A 26,470-nucleotide genomic window follows, 5' to 3' on the forward strand; every position below is an offset into this window, starting at 1 on the left:
AAGTTAAGTTAAGGTTAAGTTAGGTTAGAGTTAAGGTTAAGGTTAAGGTTAAGGTTAGTATTAAGGTTAAGGTTAGGTTAAGGTTAAGGTTAAGTTAAGGTTAAGTTAAGGTTAAGGTTAAGGTTAAGGTTAAGGTTAAGTTTAAGTTAAGTTAAGTTAAGTTAGTTAAGTTAGTTAAGTTAAGGTTAAGGTTAAGTTAGTAGTTAAGGTTAAGGTTAAGTTAAGTTAAGTTAAGTTAAGTTAAGTTAAGTTAAGTTAAGTTAAGTTAAGTTAAGTTAAGTTAAGTTAAGTTAAGTTAAGTTAAGTTAAGTTAGTTAAGTTAAGTTAAGGTTAAGTTAAGTTAAGTTAAGTTAAGTTAAGTTAAGGTTAAGTTAATTAGTTAAGTTAAGTTAAGTTTAAGTTAAGTTAAGTTAAGTTAAGTTAAGTTAAGTTAAGTTAAGTTAAGTTAAGTTAAGTTAAGTTAAGTTAGTTAAGTTAAGTTAAGTTAAGTTAAGGTTAAGTTAAGTTAAGTTAAGGTTAAGTTAAGGTTAAGTTAGTTAGTTAAGGTTAAGTTAAGTTAAGTTAAGTTTAAGTTAAGGTTAAGTTAAGTTAAGTTAAGTTAAGTTAAGTTATTAAGTTAAGTTATTTAAGTTAAGTTAGTTAAGTTTAAGTTAAGTTAAGTTAAGTTAAGTTAATTTAAGTTAAGTTAAGTTAAGTTAAGTTAAGTTAAGTTAAGTTAAGTTAAGTAAGTTAAGTTAAGTTAAGTTAAGTTAAGTTAAGTTAAGTTAAGTTAATTTAATTAAGTTAGTTAAGTTAAGTTAAGTTAAGTTAAGTATTAAGTTAAGTTAAGTTAAGTTAAGTTAAGTTAAGTTAAGTTAAGTTAAGTTAAGTTTAAGTTAAGTTAAGTAAGTTAAGTTTAAGTTAAGTTAAGTTAATTAGTAAGTTTAAGTTAAGTTAAGTTAAGTTAAGTTACTTACGTTAAGTTAATTTAAGTTAACGTTAACTTATTAAGTTAATTTAACGTTAATTAAGTACATTAAGTTATAATTAACTAACTTAACTTAACTTACCTTAATTACAGTTAATTAACATAAACTTAGACTTAAGTCTAACATTAAGATAACCTAACCGTACTTACAGTTAAGTTAATTAACTTCTAAATAACTTAATCTAACCTTAACTAACCTAAATTAACTCTAACCTTAACCTTAAGTCTAGTACCGTTACTTAAGTTAAATAACTTCTAACATAACCTAACCTAACTATAATTAACTTAACCTACTACAATTACTATACTAACTATCTAACCTTCTAACCTAACTATACCTTAACTTAACCAATGTCGCGATCTCGGGTATGTCACACCACACCGCCAACTTGGATTTGGGAATTCGAAGCCATGGCACCATTTTGTCACATGACTAGCCTAACCGATGACGCGATCTCCGATATGCCACACCGCGCCATCTACTTAGTTTTGGGAATCCGAAACTATGGCACAATTTCGTCACATGACTAACCTAACCGATGACGCGATCTCGGGTATGTCACACCGCGCCACCTACTTAGTTTTGGGAATCCGAAACTATGGCACCATTTCGTCACATGACCTGCCTAACCGATGACGCGGTCTCCGGTATGTCACACCGCGCCACCAACTCAGTTTTGGGAATCCGAAACTATGGCACCATTTCGTCACATGACCAACCTAACCGATGACGCGATCTCCGGTATGTCACACCGCGCCACCAACTTAGTTTTGGGAATCCGAAACTATGGCACCATTTTGTCACGACTTACCTAACCGATGACGCAATCTCGGGTGTCACACCGCGCAGCCAACTTGCATTTGGGAATCCGAAACCATTTGTCACATCACTAACCTAACCGATGACGCGGCTTTAATTTGGGAATCCGAAACTATGGCACCATTTCGTCACATGACCAACCTAACCGATGACGCGATCTCGGGTATGTCACACCGCGCCACCAACTCAGTTTTGGGAATCCGAAACTATGGCACCATTTTGTCACATGACCAACCTAACCGATGACGCGATCTCCGGTATGTCACACCGCGCCACCAACTCAGTTTTGGGAATCCGAAACTATGGCACCATTTTGTCACATGACTAACCTAAACGATGACGCGATCTCCAGTATGTCACACTGCACCACCAACTTAGTTTTGGGAATCCGAAACTATCTCACCATTTCGTCACATGACAAACCTAACCGATGACGCGATCTCCGGTATATCACACGGCGCCACCAACTCAGTTTTGGGAATCCGAAACTATGGCACCATTTCGTCACATGACCAACCTAACCGATGACGCGATCTCCGGTATGTCACACGGCGCCACCAACTCAGTTTTGGGAATCCGAAACTATGGCACCATTTCAACACATGACCAACCTAACCGATGACGCGATCTCCGGTATGTCACACGGCGCCACCAACTCAGTTTTGGGAATCCGAAACTATGGCACCATTTCGTCACATGACCAACCTAACCGATGACGCGATCTCCGGTATGTCACACCACGCCACCTACTTAGTTTTGGGAATCCGAAACTATGGCACCACTTTGTCACATGACTTACCTAACCGATGACGCGATCTCGGGTATGTCACACCGCGCCACCAACTCAGTTTTGGGAATCCGGAACTATGGCACCATTTTGTCACATGACTACCCTTACCTAATGCCGCGATCTCGGGTGTCACGCACGCCACCAACTCAGTTTTGGGAATCCGAATCTATGCACCATTTCGTCACATGACTAACGTAACCGATGACGCGATCTCCGGTATGTCACACCACACCACCAACTTAGTTTTGCGAATCCGAAACTATGGCACCATTTTGTCACATGAGTAACCTAACCAATGACGCGATCTCGGGTATGTCACACCATGCAGCCAACTTGGATTTGGGAATCCGAAACTATGGCACTATTTGTCACATGACTACCCTTACCTAACCAATGCCGCGATCTCGGGTATGCCACACCACACCGCCAACTTGGATTTGGGAATCCGAAACTATGGCACCATTTCGTCACATGACCAACCTAACCGATGACGCGATCTCCGATATGTCACACCGCGCCACCTAAGTTTTGGGAATCCGAAACTGTGGCACCATTTCGTCACATGACTTACCTAACCGATGACGCGATCTCGGGTATGTCACACCGTGCCACCTAAGTTTTGGGAATCCGAAACTATGGCACCATTTCGTCACGACTTACCTAACCGATGACGCGATCTCGGGTATGTCACACCGCGCTACCAACTAAGTTTTGGGAATCCGAAACTATGGCACCATTTCGTCACATGACCCACCTAACCGATGACACGATCTCTGGTATGTCACACCGCGCCACCTACTTAGTTTTGGGAATCCGAAACTATGGCACCATTTTGTCACATGACTTACCTAACCGATGACGCGATCTCGTTATGTGACACCATGCCACCAACTAAGTTTTGGGAATCCCAAACTATGGCACCATTTCGTCACATGACGAACCTAACCGATGACGCGATCTCCGGTATGTCACACCGCGCCACCAACTCAGTTTTGGGAATCCGAAACTATGGCACCATTTCGTCACATGACCAACCTAACCAATGACGCGATCTCCGGTATGTCACACCACGCCACCAACTCAGTTTTGGGAATCCGAAACTATGGCACCATTTTGTCACATGACGAACCTAACCGATGACGCGATCTCCGGTATCTCACACCGTGCCACCAATTCAGTTTTGGGAATCCGAAATTATGGCACCATTTCGTCACATGACCAACCTAACCGATGACGCGATCTCCGGTATGTCACACCGCGCCACCAACTCAGTTTTCGGAATCGAAACTATGGCACCATTTCATCACATGACCAATCTAACCGATGACGCGATCTCCGGTATGTCACACCGCGCCACCAACTCAGTTTTGGGAGTCCGAAACTATGGCACCATTTCGTCACATGACCAACCTAACCGATGACGCGATCTCCGGTATGTCACACCGCGCCACCTACTTAGTTTTGGGAATCCGAAACTATGGCACCATTTGGTCACATGACCTACCTAACCGATGACGCGATCTCCGGTATATCACACGGCGCCACCAACTCAGTTTTGGGAATCCGAAACTATGGCACCATTTCGTCACATGACCAACCTAACCGATGACGCGATCTCCGGTATGTCACACGGCGCCACCAACTCAGTTTTGGGAATCCGAAACTATGGCACCATTTCGTCACATGACCAACCTAACCGATGACGCGATCTCCGGTATGTCACACCACGCCACCTACTTAGTTTTGGGAATCCGAAACTATGGCACCACTTTGTCACATGACTTACCTAACCGATGACGCGATCTCGGGTATGTCACACCGCGCCACCAACTCAGTTTTGGGAATCCGAAACTATGGCACCATTTTGTCACATGACTACCCTTACGTAACTAATGCCGCGATCTCGGGTGTCACACACGCCACCAACTCAGTTTTGGGAATCCGAAACTATGGCACCACTTCGTCATATGACCAACCTAACCGATGACGCGATCTCCGGTATGTCACACCGCACCACCAACTCAGTTTTGGGAATCCGAAACTATGGCACCATTTCGTCACATGACCAACCTATCCGATGACGCGATCTCCGGTATGTCACACCGCGCCACCAACTTAGTTTTGGGAATCCGAAACTATGGCACCATTTTGTCACATGACTTACCTAACCGATGACGCAATCTCGGGTGTCACACCGCGCAGCCAACTTGCATTTGGGAATCCGAAACCATTCGTCACATGACTAACCTAACCGATAACGCGGCTTGAATTTGGGAATCCGAAACTATGGCACCATTTCGTCACATGACCAACCTAACCGATGACGCGATCTCCGGTATGTCACACCGCACCACCAACTCAGTTTTGGGAGTCCGAAACTATGGCACCATTTCGTCACATGACCAACCTAACCGATGACGCGATCTCCGGTATGTCACACCGCGCCACCTACTTAGTTTTGGGAATCCGAAACTATGGCACCATTTGGTCACATGACCTACCTAACCGATGACGCGATCTCCGGTATGTCACACGGCGCCACCAACTCAGTTTTGGGAATCCGAAACTATGGCACCATTTCGTCACATGACCAACCTAACCGATGACGCGATCTCCGGTATGTCACACGGCGCCACCAACTCAGTTTTGGGAATCCGAAACTATGGCACCATTTCGTCACATGACCAACCTAACCGATGACGCGATCTCCGGTATGTCACACCACGCCACCTACTTAGTTTTGGGAATCCGAAACTATGGCACCACTTTGTCACATGACCTACCTAACCGATGACGCGATCTCCGGTATATCACACGGCGCCACCAACTCAGTTTTGGGAATCCGAAACTATGGCACCATTTCGTCACATGACCAACCTAACCGATGACGCGATCTCCGGTATGTCACACGGCGCCACCAACTCAGTTTTGGGAATCCGAAACTATGGCACCATTTCGTCACATGACCAACCTAACCGATGACGCGATCTCCGGTATGTCACACCATGCCACCTACTTAGTTTTGGGAATCCGAAACTATGGCACCACTTTGTCACATGACTTACCTAACCGATGACGCGATCTCGGGTATGTCACACCGCGCCACCAACTCAGTTTTGGGAATCCGAAACTATGGCACCATTTTGTCACATGACTACCCTTACGTAACTAATGCCGCGATCTCGGGTGTCACACACGCCACCAACTCAGTTTTGGGAATCCGAAACTATGGCACCACTTCGTCATATGACCAACCTAACCGATGACGCGATCTCCGGTATGTCACACCGCGCCACCAACTCAGTTTTGGGAATCCGAAACTATGGCACCATTTCGTCACATGACCAACCTATCCGATGACGCGATCTCCGGTATGTCACACCGCGCCACCAACTTAGTTTTGGGAATCCGAAACTATGGCACCATTTTGTCACATGACTTACCTAACCGATGACGCAATCTCGGGTGTCACACCGCGCAGCCAACTTGCATTTGGGAATCCGAAACCATTTGTCACATGACTAACCTAACCGATAACGCGGCTTGAATTTGGGAATCCGAAACTATGGCACCATTTCGTCACATGACCAACCTAACCGATGACGCGATCTCCGGTATGTCACACCGCACCACCAACTCAGTTTTGGGAGTCCGAAACTATGGCACCATTTCGTCACATGACCAACCTAACCGATGACGCGATCTCCGGTATGTCACACCGCGCCACCTACTTAGTTTTGGGAATCCGAAACTATGGCACCATTTGGTCACATGACCTACCTAACCGATGACGCGATCTCCGGTATGTCACACGGCGCCACCAACTCAGTTTTGGGAATCCGAAACTATGGCACCATTTCGTCACATGACCAACCTAACCGATGACGCGATCTCCGGTATGTCACACGGCGCCACCAACTCAGTTTTGGGAATCCGAAACTATGGCACCATTTCGTCACATGACCAACCTAACCGATGACGCGATCTCCGGTATGTCACACCACGCCACCTACTTAGTTTTGGGAATCCGAAACTATGGCACCACTTTGTCACATGACTTACCTAACCGATGACGCGATCTCGGGTATGTCACATCGCGCCACCAACTCAGTTTTGGGAATCCGAAACTATGGCACCATTTTGTCACATGACTACCCTTACGTAACTAATGCCGCGATCTCGGGTGTCACACACGCCACCAACTCAGTTTTGGGAATCCGAAACTATGGCACCACTTCGTCATATGACCAACCTAACTGATGACGCGATCTCCGGTATGTCACACCGCGCTACCAACTCAGTTTTGGGAATCCGAAACTATGGCACCATTTCGTCACATGACCAACCTATCCGATGACGCGATCTCTGGTATGTCACACCGCGCCACCAACTTAGTTTTGGGAATCCGAAACTATGGCACCATTTTGTCACATGACTTACCTAACCGATGACGCAATCTCGGGTGTCACACCGCGCAGCCAACTTGCATTTGGGAATCCGAAACCATTTGTCACATGACTAACCTAACCGATGACGCGGCTTTAATTTGGGAATCCGAAACTATGGCACCATTTCGTCACATGACCAACCTAACCGATGACGCGATCTCGGGTATGTCACACCGCACCACCAACTCAGTTTTGGGAATCCGAAACTATGGCACCATTTTGTCACATGACTACCCTTACCTAACTAATGCCGCGATCTCGGGTGTCACACACGCCACCAACTCAGTTTTGGGAATCCGAAACTATGGCACCATTTCGTCACATGACCAACCTAACCGATGACGCGATCTCCGGTATGTCACACCGCGCCACCAACTCAGTTTTGGGAATCCGAAACTATGGCACCATTTCGTCACATGACCAACCTAACCGATGACGCGATCTCCGGTATGTCACACCGCGCCACCAACTCAGTTTCGGGAATCCGAAACTATGGCACCATTTCGTCACATGACCAACCTAACCGATGACGCGATCTCCGGTATGTCACACCGCGCCACCAACTTAGTTTTGGGAATCCGAAACTGTGGCACCATTTTGTCACATGACACCTAACCGATGACGCGATCTCGGGTGTCACACCGCGCAGCCAACTTGGATTTGGGAATCCGAAACTATGGCACCATTTGTCACATGACTACCCTTACCTAACCAATGCCGCGATCTCGGCTATGTCACACCACGCCGCCAACTTGGATTTGGGAATCCGAAAGCATGGCACCATTTGTCACATGACTAGCCTAACGGATGACGCGATCTCCGATATGTCACACCGCGTCACCAACTTAGTTTGGGAATCCGAAACTATGGCACCATTTTGTCACATGACTAACTTAACCGATGACACAATCTCCGGTATGTCACACTGCACCACCAACTTAGTCTTGCGAATCCGAAACTATGGCACCATTTTGTCACATGACTAACCTAACCGATGACGCGATCTCGGGTATGTCACACCACGCCAGCAACTAAGATTTGGCAATCCGAAACTATGGCACCATTTTGTCACATGACTACCCTTACCTAACCAATGCCGCGATCTCGGGTATGTCACACCACGCCGCCAACTTGGATTTGGGAATTCGAAACCATGGCACCATTTTGTCACATGACTAGCCTAACCGATGACGCGATCTCCGATATGTCACACCGCGCCAGCTACTTAGTTTTGGGAACCGAAACTATGGCACAATTTTGTCACATGACTAACCTAACCGATGACGCGATCTCCGGTATGTCACACCACACCACCAACTTAGTTTTGGGAATCCGAAACTATGGCACCATTTTGTCACATGAGTAACCTAACCAATGACGCGATCTCGGGTATGTCACACCATGCAGCCAACTTGGATTTGGGAATCCGAAACTATGGCACCATTTTCTCACATGAATAACCAAACCAATGACGCGATCTCGTGTATGTCACACCGCACCGCCAACTTAGATTTGGGAATCTGAAACTATGGCACCATTTTGTCACATGACTTCATAATCATGAGGTTCCACTTCAACCCAACATATTGGATTGTTACGTCTTCAATGGCAACCTCATTTGGCTGCCATCTTCGATTTCAAATGGCGAAACTATGCCTCCATTTGTCATAATTATGTGGTTCACTTCTAGCTGCTATATGGGATTATGATGCTATCATTGACACTCGTATTTGGTCGCTATCTTGAATTTCAGATTCCTAAACTATGTCGCCTATGGATTTCCTTCTATCCACCATATTGGATTACATTATCACTGGCACCAGAATTAGGCTGCCATCATAGATTAAGTCAGATATCACATTACCAATCACGAATTGGATTGCTATTGATTTACTGTGGGCCGCCATCTCTGATTTATCGGTGACATCAATTGGTCTTCACCTTGGTTAGGTTACCAATCAATGAGCACTTCCGTTGCTATAGCAATTTACCATGGGGCTGCCATCTGGAACTTAACCTAACCCAACTAAATGAATGACGTGATCTCGGGTAGCAGCCACCTTAGATTTGGGAATCCGAAACTATGGCACCACTTCTTCACATGACGTCATAGCCATGCGGTTCCACCTCAATCCGTCATATTGGAGCATTACGTACTCACTGGCAACCTGATTTGGCCGCAATCTTACATTTCAGATTTCGAAACTACGCTTTCATTTTGTCATAATTGTTTGATTTACTACTAGCAGCCATATGGGGTTACTTCTAGCAGCCATATGGGCATGTGGGATATCATTGGCACCCGTATTTGGTCGCCATAATCCATTTCAGATTCCTAAACTATGATGTCATGACCCTGTGGATTCGTTTCTATCCACTTTATTGCATTACGTCAGCACCAGAACTAGGCGGCCGTCTTAGATTATGATGTCAAATATCACATTACCAATCACCAATTGTGTTGCTATTGATTTACTGTGGGCTGCCATCTTTGATTTATCGGCGACATCATCAATTGGTCTCCATCTTGGTTAGGTTACCAATCAATCAGCAATTCGGTTGCTACAGCAACTTACCATGGGGCTGCCATCTGGAACTTAACCTAACCCAAGTAAACGAATGACGTGATCTCGGGTAGCAGCCAACTTAGATTTGGGAATCCGAAACTATGGCACCACTTCGTCACATGACGTCATAGCCATGCGGTTCCACCTCAATCCGTCATATTGGAGCATTACGTACTCACTGGCAACCTGATTTGGCCGCAATCTTACATTTCAGATTTCGAAACTACGCTTTCATTTTGTCATAATTGTTTGATTTACTACTAGCAGCCATATGGGGTTACTTCTAGCAGCCATATGGGCATGTGGGATATCATTGGCACCCGTATTTGGTCGCCATAATCAATTTCAGATTCCTAAACTATGATGTCATGACCCTGTGGATTCGTTTCTGTCCACTTTATTGCATTACGTCATCACTAGCACCAGAACTAGGCAGCCGTCTTAGATTATGATGTCAAATATCACGTTACCAATCATCAATTGTGTTGCTATTGATTTACAGTGGGCCGCCATCTTTGATTTATCGGCGACATCAATTGGTCCCCTCGGTTAGGTTACCAATCAATGAGCAATTCGGTTGCTACAGCGACTTACCATGGGGCTGCCATCTGGAATTTCTCAAACTAAAAAGTTCCTGCTCAAGCTTGTGGGCAGCAGGAACAGAAACGTAAGAGCTGAATCTCTTAATGAATAAAGGCGGGGCCTGCAACAGATCCACCATGCGATCCTCGATGTCTGGTATCGGAGAACTCGGGAAAGCAATTTCATCTCCGAAGGCTAGACATGGCAAGGAGAGTGCCTTGCATGACAGTGGAGCCCACCTGCTGACATCTGGGTTCATGGCACTGCAATATTTCTACCTCGGCCATTAATGAGCCCACCTGAAAATTTTTAGAGCCGAAAGAAGACACTTCCAGTGCATAAAATGTGCCCTTTCAGTGCGTTCAAAACGCTTCCTAGAAGACATGCAACAACTTCCAGTATGCCCTTCAAGTGCATTTTAGCCTAATATATGGGTGCACGGGCGAGCGTTGCTCGATGCCAGGCACGACAGAGTGCATAGCAGGACCTAGTTATGGTGGCTACACTAGTGTGTCAAACCCACGGTGTAAGAATAATTTAGGTGTTAACACTGCGGCCGGCGCACCGTCCTGGTTGTGTTCGCCGCCGGCGCTGTTTCCGTTTCCCGGCGACAGGTGGCGCTAGTAGGTGGAGGCTCTCGGATTTGCGCTGCGTAGGTTATCGATGCTAAGCGTTGCTCGTTTGTCGAGCTCGATATCGGGGTATATAGAAAAGTATGCACAGGCATGAATACACCGGGATTCTGCAGTAACAAGACTGATTATCTAAATGAATGTGCAACTGATTTCTCGACGACGTTTTTATTATAGATCTGGTATCTAGCATACGTTGAAGCCAGTGTATCAATCGTATTTTCTAGTTGCGCCCGCCAATGTTAGCTAATTAAAGCAAAAATAAATAAATTGTAGCCGGATTTTCGGGGAAATAGCGTAAGGACAGCTAGCCAAAATGCCGTTCCGAGCTTCGGTCGTCAACCCAGCAATCTCGCGCTGTGCGCTGGCGGTGCGGCTGCCGCCGCTGCTCATCTTCCTCTTTACAAAATAAACGTCCTCAAAGCACCTTGAACCATTGCACCTCTAGCTTACACATGTACTTGGTTACAAACTTCGCTCGACACGCGACCCCTACGCAGGCTTCTGCTCAGTGTTAAGGCGATGGCGGTTATACTTTGCGCCAGTACTGCAAGCCGTGTGCAGTACAGCTTGATGAAGGGCATGTCACACGGCTAAATCCATCGCAACTCTCAAAGCAGTATATCTTGCGCTAGTTGCCCATGAATGGGCATAATTTTTCTATTCTACTCTGTCATTTCAAGAGAACAATGCGCGCTCTTATATTAGAAAAAAAAATGTCCGACCTGAAGTAGGTCTGGTGGTGTGTACAGTGCTCTTACATTTGTGTAGAATATTAGGAATGGCATGCTGAAAGGGGGCTGAACATATAATTTATTCTGTTACAAAACTATACATTGCATGGCACAAACTGTTTAATACATACATTCACAAAAAATCTAACAAAATTAGTACATTCTGTAAACTTGGCAACACGATTCAGGAAGAACAAAGTTTCGCAAGCTTTTTTTCTCTTGAGCTTGTTTTTTCAAGTTCATGGTTGCAGCTTTGCAGTGCTGCCTCATTCTCATGGTTAAGAAATAGTGCAGAATTTGTGCAATGACCTCTTCTTTGTGCTGAGCACATGGAAAAGTCAAGGTCTTTGTGTCAAGCACATGCTCCACCGTTTCCCAGTATACAGACTGACTGTCGGCATTTTTTGCAAAGTGCTCCTCAGCTACTCTCAACAGCTCAAAGAGATTCGCATTGGGGTGCAACAGTCCACCCCTGCTCTTTGTGTTGGTCAGGGATGCTTCAGCAGAGCTGTTTTGCGGAATGGTAAAAGCAGACCGGCAACAATCGCACGTGGTGGCTTTCATCAACTTTCGGCTCAAGAATCCAACCACATAGTAAAGTATGCAGTCAACGACTTGCGCTGTATCCTTTCCGTTTACTGTGATAACATCCTCACATTCCCAGTCCTCAACAAGAATCAGTTTATCAAGCTTTTCTTTTAGCTGATCAATGAAGCCAGGCGAAGAGTTGCTTGCACTGCCTAGTTCGATCAGGGCTCTGAAGTCTGATGCGTCTAGTAATGGCTTCTCATCGACCACGCAGCAATTGCCAAACTTGGGAGGCCTCAGAAGGCTGTAAATGGACATTGTATTGTACAGTTGCATAAATGTTGGCATTGAAGGATGGTCATTCTGGCTTCCAGCAAGTCTTATCTTGCCAAAGAATCTTTCGATCGGATCTTGATTCATTTTATTTGTAAGAACGTATCTGAACTCGTACTGATGCAAAAGAACCTCACAAAGCTCTTTAGTTGATCTCAAGGTAACTCGGAGCCCTTCAGAAGTGCTTTTTGTCAGGAACATATCTTTCGTGATATTTCCACTCTGCAGCTCTTTTTCCCAGTTATCCAACCATTCTACCCCACGTGACAGAATACCTAGGTCAGAGCCCTGCTTTGTGACACCTTCATGAGGAAACCGCCGGTTCAAGGCATCGAAAAGATTATTAAGAAACAATGTGAATTCTTGCGTGGCTTCAGTGTCTCCCAGACTGCGCACACCACGGTTTCTGTAAAATTCAATACCTGCTGCCATCGAGCGACTGAACACTTGCGTGGCAAGCTTTACCCGCATCTTTTCACAGTTGCTTGGATAAATTTGGGAATGTGTTATTTTTGGACACACCTTCAAAGCTCCAACATTCGCTTGGTCTTCTTTATAAACTGCTGCATAGTCCTCCCACCTAATCCAACGTCCCTCCTTTTTCAGGTACCTTTGTTGCAAAAGACGGTTCCTGATGCATTTAAAGAGGTGTGGAGCATCAGAAAATGCAAAAACTTTTCGTGTGGGGTCGCTTGGATGTGTGAAGGAGTTCCGGCAGGCTTCTAGTGACCCACTTATACCCAGTGTTCGCCACATAGTCCTGTTTGTCGAAGCTCCATCACAAACAAACCCATGAATTTTTGCTCCAGCTTCCTCCATAAGTAAAATTGCCTGAAGGAGCAACTGTGCAAGAATAGTACCCCTCGTGGCACCTTTTGCTGCAAAAACACCTATTGGCTGAGCATAACTTTCACCAAAAGGGCAGAACATAAAAACAAGAGCATGGTCTGCAAGCTCGGTACTGTTTTCCGTCTCTGATGCCAGACCGACGTAGGTCATTGTCTTTGAGTTGACAGCCTTACTATTACGGACTTGCATCTCATCAAAGATGATAATACCGTGCCGCTTGAAGTCATCTTTCTTTTTTAAGGCTATGAAGAACTTACTATCAAAGCCTGTTTTAAAGCCCACCAATGAGATGTAGCGGTGTATTGTTCGTACTGAAGGCAAGGCGAGAATTTCACTCCATCAAGAATCTGTATCCTCCAAGTGACCTAATATGGAGGAGAAGGCAGAGCAAGATCCAGTCATCTGAGTATCTTCTACCGTTTTTTGAGTGAGCTTTGCCTGCAGCTACACACTCTTTCAACACCAGCTTTTGCGCTTCAGGAAGGTTTGCTTCTCTGGAAAGGCGTTCGAGTGTTTCATTACTGATTTCTAGTAGTTTTGATTTGCAGTTAGCCAATTCTTGTTCAAGATTATGTTTTTGTTTTTGAAGCCGCACTTTTGACTTGTAGCAGGCAATCCTGGCGCGCCGCAACATTTCAATGCGTGTTTTTTTCGATGGACTGGCCGGAATGCGAATGTGTTTCAGTTGAGAATTCTTTTTCTTTCGTGCAGCATGAATACGAAGTACATCTTTTAACTTAGCACATGCATTGCAACTTGTACTCTCTGTCACTAGTAGGCAACGGTTGTGCCGCCAGGTTCCACATTTGTCAATATATGCGCACTCGGGGCGTATATTATTGTACATTTCACCACTGGGACCACCTGCACACACATGCATTTCATGAAAGACCCGTACTGCACACTCTATATCAGCTAGGGAATTCATGGGCAAACCAGAACTTATGGTCTGTACGTTAACAAAACGGCCATAAACAAAACATTTCACTGACAAGGAGTCATTATGTGATGTGGTTACTTCTAGTACTTTTCTATGAAAAGGCGCCTGGTTACTCTCTTTCGGCAATTCTAGCTCACTGAAAACAACAGATTTAACCCCAAATCTGTCAGAAACTTGGACTGCCCAGGCTTCACTTGGGAGTTTAAGGCTGGAAGCACAGCCTGACAGAGCGGAAATTGTCATTTGCTGTCCTCCGTCCTGGAGGAACAGGGACTCGGTGGGTCGCTGCTCTTGCGTTGGTCCATGACTTCTCTCTTGCTCCGTAGTTTTTTGAGATGAGGAAGAAACTTGTTGCTGAATGAAAAGAAATGATAGAATTAGGAATGTTTCTGCCGTCCGAACTAAGCCAAAGTTTCGTTTACGTCATCTATATTATGTCATTACTTCTCTTAACAAGTCGGTGTTATATGTTTCTTACTATTTTATTATTTCTTATTAATCTAAAATTTTCCTGTTACCAACCTCTTCTTTAACGCCTGAACGGCGCTGAAATTAAATAAATGAATGTGCACTTTCCGGATGGCACCTAATAGTGAGCAAAGCTTATGCGATTACTAGCACACTGTGCTCTTAGATGTCCAATGAGATCCTGGCTAATTAATTATAATCAAATAAATATACTGAAGGGAAGAAAACACGGCTGCAGCAACCGTATCGTATTTACGATAATTTCCGCTCAGTAGGTATTGTAGAACAATATCATGATTTGTTGCGCCTAGTGAGCTTAGGTGAAGCGGCTGGAGGAATGCCACCTGAATTTAAAACAGGAAATTACCTTTTCAGCTGTGTGACTAGGTGCGTCGGCAGTGCATGTGCCACTCAATGTGTCAGTATCGTGTTGAAAAGGATCCTTTTCTTCACGTGGAGGGGGCGCGACGCTGCTGAAATCCAAGCGTGGCCTCTTACAAGGCGCGTCTGTTGATTCGGCATCAGAATATTTTGAACTCGTTGTGTCAACCAGCAATAAACTTGGTGTATTTTCAACGGCCAGGTGTAGCTCTTCAGAAGCATTCGACGCTTCTGGCTGTCCTTGCTTCTTAGGCTTCTGAGAAGTCGGCGGCAGAGCCTGCCGTTTCCGCGGAGGTTTTCTCGTTTTTTGCTGCACAGTCAAGTATCCTGGGCAATTCGGGAAAATGCTAGGCACAGCGTCGGGTGAGAGCACCGGCTTTTTTTGTGCGTGCAGAAGGACGTTCCCCTTGTATTCCGCGTGATATGTTGCAGAGATCACTTCATTCGGGAAGTGCTTCGCGCACACGTGGTCGGTAGGCTGCAAAACTGTCTGCTCTCGGAATCGCCCGTCGCCACTTTTCTAAACGTTCGGGTTCACGCGGAGCCTTGAAAAGCGACACACGCTCCGTGCATGTCCGATACCCCGACTTGCAATTCGGTACAAAGCACTTCTTGCCCATTTTGAAGCGCAGCAAGCCTGAGCGCAACTAACTGCACTCGGCGTCACATGACGCGGCGTGGTATACGTTGAGTGAATCCCAGCAGAATACCAATCAGCCGAACAATACACTCACAGGACTGACAGGCACAACCAAACACTTTTTGAGAATCCGGAGAAGCCTTCACACACACACACACACACACACACACACACGAGTTTCAGCAAGTACACTTCTGCACCTATACCACGTGTATTCACCCCGCGCGTGGCGTGAAAATTTCTGAACGCACCCGAGCGGGCAGCGCGGGCCCCTGGGCTCCCATACTACAGCGCCATCTGTACCCTTGCGGCGAAAACTACCGCCGATTCAAGGTCATCTGCGAACACAATCTGCCCGCGCGTTCTCTCTACGGGGAGCGGCGAGTGTCAGCACCTAAATTATTCCTACACCGTGGTCAAACCGCCAATGCATCGAACTATACCCGTTGGTCTCGCCAATGTGGCACATTTATTATTGCAATAAGGATTTGCCCTTAAGGCAAAATTCTTGGTGTGTATGTGTCTTATATGTGTTGTGAGCCGTGTTAATAAATTGAAGCAGTGTTTGCAGAATCTGTTGTCATGTATCCCGCGGCCATAGCTGTTTGTCAGTGTAGCAGAGACCCGCTTGCAGTAGAAGACGCGAGCATTCTGATTTTAAACCAGTACATGTCCATATTAGGTGGTATCTGCTTCCATCACACGAACAGAGCGGTATGGACACGTAGCGACCAGCTCCACCTTGAGATAAGCCAGTGTAAGGGCCACCTCAGCTCCAAGCCTCCTCAGCACTTCCTCTGCCCTAGTAAGGTGAAGGGGGAGGGAGCAGACATACGGTGGAATAAGAGCGCGTGTTCTCCCGGAGAATTTTTTTACGGGCTCGGAGCGAGTTAAGGGAACAGGGTAGGCAAAATTTCCGGAAAAAATCTATTTTTTGTTTTTGTGTAATTTAAAATCTATTCTTTCCTTAACATGGCCCAGTGTTTCATTTGCGCGCACGCGAAATATTTACCTCAATATCGAGACTTTTCGAAACCTAGGCATCATCCAGCCACGCCCCCTCTGACATGCTCAGGATCTGTGCCTCTCCGAAACTGAAAAAAGTTTTTTTGAGCGCCTATTTTTTGTTGCGTTTAGCAGGAATGGCTGTCACTCATCTGGCGTAGGTACAGGGAGGTCTACACGCGTCAATATCTTCAACGATTTCTACGTTTTTTTTTGTACAGTGTGTACTCACGGCACCTGTATTGTGCATTGGTTGCTTTCATGTTTTACGTGGTAGCAGCTACCCATCCAAGCGGGCGGAGTAAGCCGCTTTGCGCAGAACGCAGAGTAAATTCCTTACGTCGCCTGACATTGCATAGCCTGAGCCATAAGCGTCCTCGCTCTGTTGAAGCCAAACATGGCAAAGCGTTTGCGCGGGCGAATCGCGCTGGGCGCACCGCCACGGATGCAACACTGTCAATGAGGCGTGCGCCTCTCATCTCGCTAACTCATTCGTGACAGGTGCGAGCTTGCGATCCGAGCCGCAGGAACCGCGTTTATATTGCGCTAGCGCCATAGAACTGTTTCATGGTGGGCAAAAGAAGCACCAGAAGGGACTTGTCTTTTCGCACGTCTTTTCGTCCACCATGAAGCAGTCGTATGATGCTACCGCAAGCGTGACTCAGATGCAACTACTGGCCATGTCATGAACACAGCCATGAGTAGCTGTATTCTATATTTTACCCAGCGCGGCGCTATTTCATTCACGGTGCGCGCACCACGAAAGCCACCCGTGAAGATTGCGGCTACACTCACCTGCTTCTGGCCGTCAGTCGATCACGTGTACCACACACAATATGGAATATGTGACGTAACCGTGACGTAACTATGAAATCAAACACGCATTTGCCGTAACGTGTAACACAAGACGTGTACATAACGCTATAACGTAGGTTGCCTTGTTCATCGCATCTAGAAACGCATCTACTACAGAAAATATACGATCAATACACCAAATGGCGCAAGAGAGCTTTAAATTGTCAGTTTCTGTTGGATCCTGCTGCTACTCATGTAGGAATTCCCGCGAATTGCCGCGAGCAGCTTTTATGGCAGCCCATGCCAAAGATTTGGAGTTGCATGATGCTGGCCTACCTTGGCAAGATTATAAAGCCACTTTAGAAATATCAGTTGAAAAATACTGGCAGAAATGAATGGAAACATATTATAAAACCTGTTTTACGAGAACGGCGGAGTTCTCGCCAAAGAAAAACATTTTACGAGGTTATTTTATGTTGCTTGAAAAGTGGTCACACAAGGCTCATAGTTACTGAATATAACCAACCACAACGAACATGCGGCGAATTTTCATACGTGTTAGATTTTAATAACATGTGCCGGAAATAAAAATGGAGGCAAATATATTTTACTATTTTCTTGTGAAAAAATAATCCCTTTCCATCCCATGTTCTTATTGAGCGATGAACCACTTGTGCCATAAGGAGATACTTTGAACTTTTTAAAAGGCACGGGAAGGCACAGGAATTCTAACTGTAGCACATTCCATCTTCTATATTTTTACTTCCACTATTTTGCCGCATTTGAACAAATAAGCTAATTTGAAAAACGGCTGCTGCATCATAATCCCAAATCATGTTGATTAGCTCTTACAAAAATCAAGCATCCGTACGGCCCGTCGGAATACGCCGTTTCGTTTTATAAGCCCCTCCTATGCGATATGCATTTCTTCCACTATTCGCACATGTATAGCCGTTAAAGGTGGCTCGCTCATGCACAAACCGCCCCTTCCTGCGAATTAAACGAGCGTCCTCGCCTGCTGCAGATACCGCGGGAGCGCTCCCATCTTCGATGCTCGAACACGCAGGCGATGATGTAGTCGGCAGTTCGGCCGATAGCGTGATGCGGCCGATGCGATAGCAGAATTCGCATCAGCCTTGCCGTCTTTCGTAAGGCGATTGCCATGCCGCGCCGTTAGCCGAGTGGTAGTGTCGAGCCGGCACTCGCAAGGACCCACGTTCGAATCCTGGAATCCTGCTCTGCAGCCAGCGACGAGCTGCAGAGCAGAAGGGGTTCGGCGTGGTCCGCCACTTGGACGGCGCGGGGGACAAGGGGATTCTTTTAGCACAAAGTCTCCTCTAGCGTCCCCCGGGTACCCGAAAGGGCAGGTGCCCGGATTTGTTTTTTTTATTTCAAGGTCAAATTTTTATTTCCTGATCGCTTGGTTTTCGCGCTAGCGCCATACAGCTGTTTTATGGTGGACGAAAAACAGCGCGAAAAGACAAGCACCAGAACGAGGCTTGTCTTTTCGCGCTGTTTTGTTTTTCGTCCATGAAACACTTGTATAGCGCTAGCGCAAACGTATGAATCACACTGGCCATGTTTATGAACAGATCTGCGGTATTTAATTTTACCTAGCGCGACGGTGCACGCACCACGAAAGCCGCCCGTGAAGAACACGGCTGCACTCACCTGCTTCTGCTGGCGCCAGCAATCGCACTGAAAGTGGTTCCAGGACAGAACTCCTGCACTGGTTGACATTAAATGTTTCGTACAGCTACGTTCGGGTGTTAGTTAAATACACGCATGTATGCTGGGAGTGGCCAGTGTTCACCAAACTAATTTACTTATTGGCGGGGTACCTTCTACTTACTGGGTTGTTTGGAACTTTCTTTATGAAGTGTCTGGGCAACATATTGTAACGCAGGAAACATTTATTTGGCTCATATAAACAAAAAGACGAGAATGGCAGACAAAGGGTATACAGTTGCAGAGGAAAGCTGCCGCCAGCTTCAGTACAACATTATGCTTAAATTATTGAACATAAGCATGCTGGCCCATTTCCTACAGATACTGTTGTAGCAGCGGACTTGCGCAATTCGTCCCGCGTCTTCACGCTAGCGACATTCAAGTACCAAGCACTGTCATGTTCATGGCTAACTTTACGGTATTCGCTTCGCTAGAACTAAAGGAAACGCGCCGCGAAAGGTGACGCAGAAGGCTGCACATACCTGGCTGAGCTGGCGAGGGCGGCATCTCGTAGCGCTGACACGGAATACGGCTCCAATTCCCGCGACCCCATAAGTAACACACCTGCCTGCACATTTTAACGCGATAGCGTTAAGGAGCTCGTGTCGCAGAAAAGCCGGTGTCGTCGGCGTCGGTGTCGGCGTTTGCGGCGTTGACCGTGAGCGATAAATCACGGCAGGCGCTTCATAAATAAAAAGCAACTTCCAAGATTGGCCCGGTGGGAATCGAACCAGGGTCTCCGGAGTGTGAGACGGAGACGCTACCACTCAGCCACGAATTCGATGCTTCCAAGCGGTGCAAACGCGCCTCTAGTGAATGCGGTGTTGCCTTCGAAGCGAGCCGTGGAAAGTTATAATGCGGTGTATATAGGTAATTATGAACATGTAACGTACAGAAGTCGCAATTACACGAGTTGCGAAGTGAATTTCCGCTGCATTTCTTCTGCGCTTTCCGCACACGCAGAGCCATCTTGCGGCAAACACAGAAGACTCCCTCCTCTCAATGTACGGCGCTGCCCCGACAGGAGGCGCGCCGCGCCCGCATTGGGACCACTGCCAGGCGCGTCGCGGGACTCCCTCTCCCCTGACGACGCTTCGCCGTGCTCCCGGTTTAGATTACTATGTATCTCTCTGCCCGTGCCGATCACGACGTTTGGCTGGCGTAGATCGTTTCCCCCTCCGAGACACCGAGTTCTTTGGTTCGTTCCGTTCGCTCAGGCGCACGTTTCGTTGCCGCGCCGAACGCTGCGTTGCTCGACGCTCACCGCGTGATAGGTGGGTGCTAAGTCCGATGCGGGGCGCATCGTAAGTGATCGCTGTGCCGTAGCGCATTGTCTTATACCCCTTGGCGGGTCGACGGGAACGCTGTCGCGTCCCACTCTTGAATGCGAAGCTTAAGCGTCCTCCAATTTTTCTTTTAAATCTGAGAATAACTTTATCAAGGGCGCGTGCATATTTTACACGTCAATATACACCAGATTTCGTAGCAAGCCATTGTTAACGCATCGCAAGTTTTCAAATGTGAACGCAAATGGTTATTCAGAAGTTTTCTGTTTTGCTATGGAAGCCGTTGTTTGCTTGTATTCTGTCATTTGGTGTTTTTGGCGGTGTAATCATGCAGGAGTATCATACCTGACGCCACAACGAGTCATGTTTTCTTGGTAACAACTCATTTGTTTTGCAAAGCTGGTCGCCCAGTAGACATTCATTCTTCGGGAGCTTTCGTAGTTTTCTAAATCAGGAATCAGCGATTCTATGTTTAAAGTCGATCACAAGCCGTCTTTTTTTTTTCACTAGTCAGTCTCGCCGTGCTACCTAAGAACACACGAATAAATTCGCCTGCTTTTGACTACTCGTATCCGCGAATTCTGATATTCCCCCAACGCAATATTTTTTTAATATTCTTATAAGGCAAAGTAATGTTTCACCACTGACTTCTGATCGTTTGTCAATGTGCTGCAAATGCTACAGTGTAAGCCGCAACTCGCATATTCCCGTTTGTGGTCGTCCGCTTTTAACACTTTCATTTGGTGCGAACATAGAATGTCCGACTAGTTCTCTTTCCTGTTCTCTGATCTATCTCAATGTTTTCATGGGCCGATCTCAAAATCCTACACTTTCCCTCAAGCAAGAATCGAACCTGCGATACACGGGCTCCTCATGTGCGGCGTGTCCAGAGGGAAGCGAGATGTGAGCCTACCTGCAATGCCTGGATAGTCCTCATAAATAAATAGCTGCAGCCGACAAGGGGGTGTTCTTTGTCAAGTACGACACCAGCCTCTTCTTGAATAAGACGTTCCCTTTTAACTTAATTGCGGCCATTTCTTTCTCTTTTCAGCATAAATTTGATTCATTTTAGGCTACATAAACGACATCATTCGTAAACTTGATTAACATCGAAATGCGGGTTAGCTACATCTACATCACTGTCATTTTGTCTTGAGATTCTGCAGTCATCAGCAGTAAGACTGATGGAAAACGTGTTAATTCATGATGGGCAAGCCATTCATTAAAATGAGATTGAGCGGCGGGCTTATTGCGGAGCTCTGATTCGGCTGACAAAAATGAGTCAATGGTTATCTGACGCAAATTGGTAACGATTCCTGAGAAAGGCTCGCAACTAAGAACTTCGCCGTGCAGATCCAGACGTTGAGTTCTTCCGCGACATTAGAATACGTAGTTGATAACGTCAGTGGGACATTTGCTTAATAGCCTTTTCGCAAAAGTTGTACTTAACCCACGCCCATATAAATTTAAGCACATATTTTCCATAGATGCGCGGCCATCGTTGCTATGTCTAAATTTGGTTGCATTTGTAGTTGTGTCACGGTTGAATGCGGAATATCGCATCGCTGGTAAACATCAATCACATATAGTCTGAAGTGCTCCATATTACATATTTTAAGGACATTATTCAGTTTAGCCTGCAAATGACTGATAACGTCAGCCTGATTTTTTACCAAAATGTGAAGTTCGTGTATCCTGCAGCTCGAGACGCTCAGCAGCATAGCGCAAACATTCGCATGTTTAAGAATTGCCTTCTTTCTATACAAAAGTTTAACTTCGCCATTGACATTTACCTTTTCACACTAATTTGCCATAGGTTTCCCTACATCTTTCATAAACTTGACTTTGTCGGAGTCTGTACTTCGGTCAAGGCAGCGGGCTAAATTATGCACGTTTCGTAAAACAAAGAGTGCTTTGGAGCTCTTGCGTTTGTAATTTAATGCAAAGGCTACATATAACCCAGGCACTTTACAATTCGCGTGCGCATCATTTCAATCTCGCCAAATAAATGACGTACCTTTTCATTTCGCCCAGAACACCCGCAAAACATTGTATGACCCCTGGAAAATATGACAAAAAGCGTGTTCGCGAATTACTTGTAAAGCTTCTATTGAAGACAGAAACGGTATATTTTCGCGAAGCATGGAAGTAGAGATGCCCACCATTTGTGTAAGGCGGAGTTCCATCGCGACGTAGTAGCCGATGACGGCAGTGCGTCACTTGCGAATACTTACGTTAACTTCTCCTTGGGGTAGTTTATTGATATTTCACAAAGCGCACACACAAGGTCGCACAGCTGCAAACCCCGAACACTACTTCGAGTATTCATTGTTTGCAAAGTATCTGTGATGCACGCACTCAACTTCGCACAAATATTTGGAATATTGATCTCCTCAATTAACCGAAGTTTTTTGTTATTGATGATGTATGGTGTTTTTTTTTGTCCCAACGGTCAGGGATGGCCAAAGAGTGCCAGAGGTGTGTAGAAGTCAATGATGCCATGAGTGACAAGTGTCAGATGTAACGAGGCTAGATAAAGGCCGAAAATATTCCCTGTAAGGTACGTAAACTATGAAAGTGTTTAAATGGTGTCAACGACGTGTAATGTGACAGATGACCACCACATATATAGCCAAACACGGATATATCAAACCCACATATATCCAATTATTGTCTGTATCGAACTCGTAAATTATCCCCTTGAAAATTCTGAGTTAAAGTATGGAAATTCGTGCGTTTATATCGAACAATATCTTTACCCACCATTGGATATAAGAACACCGCGCGATCTCTGCACTCGCTGCACCCGCGAGCTCCGCAACTCCCCCGGAAGGCTCGGAAAATGTGAGAGCGAGAGGAAGGGAGGCTCGGACTGTACTCCCGCTGCGCACGCTCTCCGACTTGCGGAACTGTTTTTTTTTTTCTCTCTCTCCCAATGTCTCATCCTTCCCCCGCGTTAGTGATCGGCTCGGAAAAGATAGCCAGGAACGAAGGCGCCGGCGGCCTCCTCCTCCTCCTGCCTTTTTTTTTCTTGTTGCTTTTTCACGAGTTTGGCTCAGCCAACCACAGCTCGTGCCTTTCGTACGTCGCTGTCGCCCTTGGAGGTCATAGAGTTTCCTACAAAATTACTAGACGGAACTCTGGCGCTAGTGTCTACGTGAGCTACAATGGGGGCGGTTGTCCCAGCATGGGTATAGAGGCTAGAAGGTTATCCTAGTGTCGGGAGCGGGCGCCCTTTCCCGAAGCGCCGGAGAAACCAGTTTGGATGCTTGGCGGAGTAGTTCGAAGAGGGCGCCGCGCTCCTGTGGCGGGTAGAGTTACTGTATATGCTACCAAAAGTAGCGGTAGCATATACACTAACTCTAGTGGCGGGTTACTGACGCCAGCCGAAGGAATGCAGACACAAGTCCAACAAGTCGTCGTCAGTTTTGGGTAGCACGTGTACCGACGTAGTTCAGTTTGTTGCAGCCTTTATTTTCGTTGACACCGTAGTGCCACGGCTTGGTGCGATGCGACGTTGAACTTCTGTGATAATGCCTTCAAAAAAAGAGAGGACATGTTTTGTTCCCCTTTGTAAGGGCGGTTACAAGTCGTCTATAGAAAAGGTGTCGTTGTTCCGCGCTCCATCCGACCCTGTTCGCTTGAAGGCATGGGCAAGGAACATCAAGAGAGACTACAAAGTGCTGAGTGAAACTTGTGTTGTGTGCTCTCGCCACTTCGACAAGCGGTTCATCCAAAGGAAGTTCAAGCACGTAATTAATGGCGAGATTGTCGAGCTCGACCGTGAACGTCCGGCGCTTACTGAGGATGCCATTCCTACTATTTTTCCCGACGCACCACCTTATTTCACGAAGCAACTACCGAAAAAGAGAGCAGAAAGAAACATGGCCAACAGCGATGCCCCGCCAGCGAAACGCAAGGCTCCGAACAACGACCAAGCTGAAGCTGTCGAAACACAGGCCTGCACTGATGAAACGCCGCAAAGACCGCGCCCGTTGGGAGAAATCGAATTACCGTCGGCATTCTGCAGCAAGATTTCGCTGCCATGTGATGCCACTGTTTTGTGCTTCGCGTGGCACACCGGCACGCAGCCCGGCGATGTCCGTGTAGTAAAACACGTTATTTTTTGACGTCCACGGAAGCTGCTGCTACGCAGCAAAATTCTCATATTTGCACCGTGTTTTCACGGTGCAAATATGTCGGCCTTGAGAGAGAGAGATAATAAGTGTGACGCAGAGAGAAAAGAGTAGCTGCGAAACCTGCTGTTGGGGCTCCTTCCGTACCATTATCAAGGTGCTGCGCTGTCTCTTCGGGTTTGCGATAGGCAGTGCAGTTACTTTCAATCAGCTTATTTGAGGGCACTGCTTTATGATGCGGGTGAGAGTTCACTCACATGGTGTTTTTCATAGTTCGTGAGGTTATTTTCCAGTCGGTAAAATTGTACGCAATTAGTATGTGGCTGAAAACACTGCAGTTAGATATCATTTTGGGATGCCAACAAATGCCTCATTGACACTTTGAAAATTATGAGAGTACTTCTCGAGTTAGATAATTGTAATTACCAAATTAAATTACTGGCTGCTACTCCGCTTTACTGGAAACAATATGCACTAGGTTTTCTTCGAGTAACGGAACTTTTTTTTTTAATCTTAGTGCATGATAGCTGTGGAACACTCTCTCTCTCTTCATCCCTATACCCCTTTCCCCAGTGCAGGGTAGAAAAACGGACATGCGTCTGGTTAACCTCTCTGCCTTTCCTTTCTTCTATTTCTCTCTCTCTCTCTCTCATTCACTCAGTAACTGAATGAGGCCAAGCCAGATTCGCTCGAAATCGGATTCAACAGCAGTCATGTGCGGCAGCACTTATGCTCGGACTAGCAGAAAAAAAAAAGAGGCTGCAGTTTTGCAGAAAGGCGAAGCAGTGTTAGTGATAGCCAAGTATGCTACAATTACACGAAGGAAGATTACACCAGCAAGGAGACTCAGGCTGTGAAATTGAACTGTCTCCTACTATGAGGTCTTGTATATACTTAGCGCCGTCACTTCAGTGCTCAAGTCGTCGAGGTCAAGCGAAGTTTCTTGAAGTGCAAGAAATATATATATATATATATATATATATATATATGTGTGTGTGTGTGTGTGTGTGTGTGTGTGTGTGTGTGTGTGTGTGTGTGTGTGTGTGTGTGTGTGTGTGTGTGTGTGTGTGTGTGTGTGTGTGTGTGTATTGTAAGGAACCGCTTTATTCCAGCCAAGCTCGGACTACTACCTCGAGGATTAAACTGTGCTGCTGGTGATGATATATGCAGATGGAAAAGATGTGCAGATGATGAAGTTGAAAGTCAGGCATGTGTTGTGCCCATGCTAATTCTCTCTCGCTGTGGAAGCGGCCGCCTGGCAGCGCGTAAGTACTATAAAATGCGTCAAACATTTGGTTTCAAGCGGGCGACATGCACTATCTCTGTGCCACAGCAACGGGAATCGGGTGGCGTTCTAACAAGCGAGACATGGTAATTGACAGGTGATGTCTGCTCAATGACCGTGGAAAGTCAAATAAAACACGAGAAATTTTTTGCATAAGCCAGGAACGCATACAGGAGTCCAAAGAACTTCGTCACCAGGAGAAAAAGTCACAGCACAGTGGGTCGAGTCGTTACAAAACTTGCGAGCGTCCTGGGAGACGCCGGTGTTAAGCGGGGCGAGGCGTCTGCACTCTGCGAGGCGAGACACAAACTGTTCCAAGAAAGGAACTGATGGGGGTACAGGAGTCGAAAGGAATGATACATCAAGAATGAAACTTGGTGAACAGCCATAGATGAAGAAAAAATGTTAAAAGCCAGTAGTAGGTTGCGTAGCCATGTTATAGGCGAATGTCATGAACGGCAGGATTGCATCCCCGTTCGTGTGGCCAGGGTGGATGTACATTCGCATGCAATATGACTTGCAACACTCTTGTTCGTGGTTGAAAGGGCTCCACGGC

The 26,470-nt window shown here is 46.2% G+C and overlaps 1 protein-coding gene and 1 long non-coding RNA gene across 3 annotated transcripts in view; both read right to left on the reverse strand.

The window, feature by feature from the left end:
- The window catches only part of LOC139050420 (uncharacterized), a 516,820-nt gene that overhangs the window by 341,348 nt on the left and 149,002 nt on the right, over window positions 1-26,470 (reverse strand). The gene's annotated exons all lie outside the window — the stretch shown is intronic.
- The window catches only part of LOC139054463 (uncharacterized), a 50,447-nt gene continuing 39,817 nt past the window's right edge, over window positions 15,841-26,470 (reverse strand). For both annotated transcript variants that reach the window (XR_011511255.1, XR_011511254.1), the window contains exon 3: window positions 15,841-16,481. This is a non-coding gene — a long non-coding RNA (uncharacterized lncRNA). The remainder of the gene's footprint in view (window positions 16,482-26,470) is intronic.

Source organism: Dermacentor albipictus, chromosome 1 (assembly GCF_038994185.2).
Source record: "Dermacentor albipictus isolate Rhodes 1998 colony chromosome 1, USDA_Dalb.pri_finalv2, whole genome shotgun sequence".
In the NCBI taxonomy this organism is placed as follows: Eukaryota; Metazoa; Arthropoda; class Arachnida; order Ixodida; family Ixodidae; genus Dermacentor; species Dermacentor albipictus.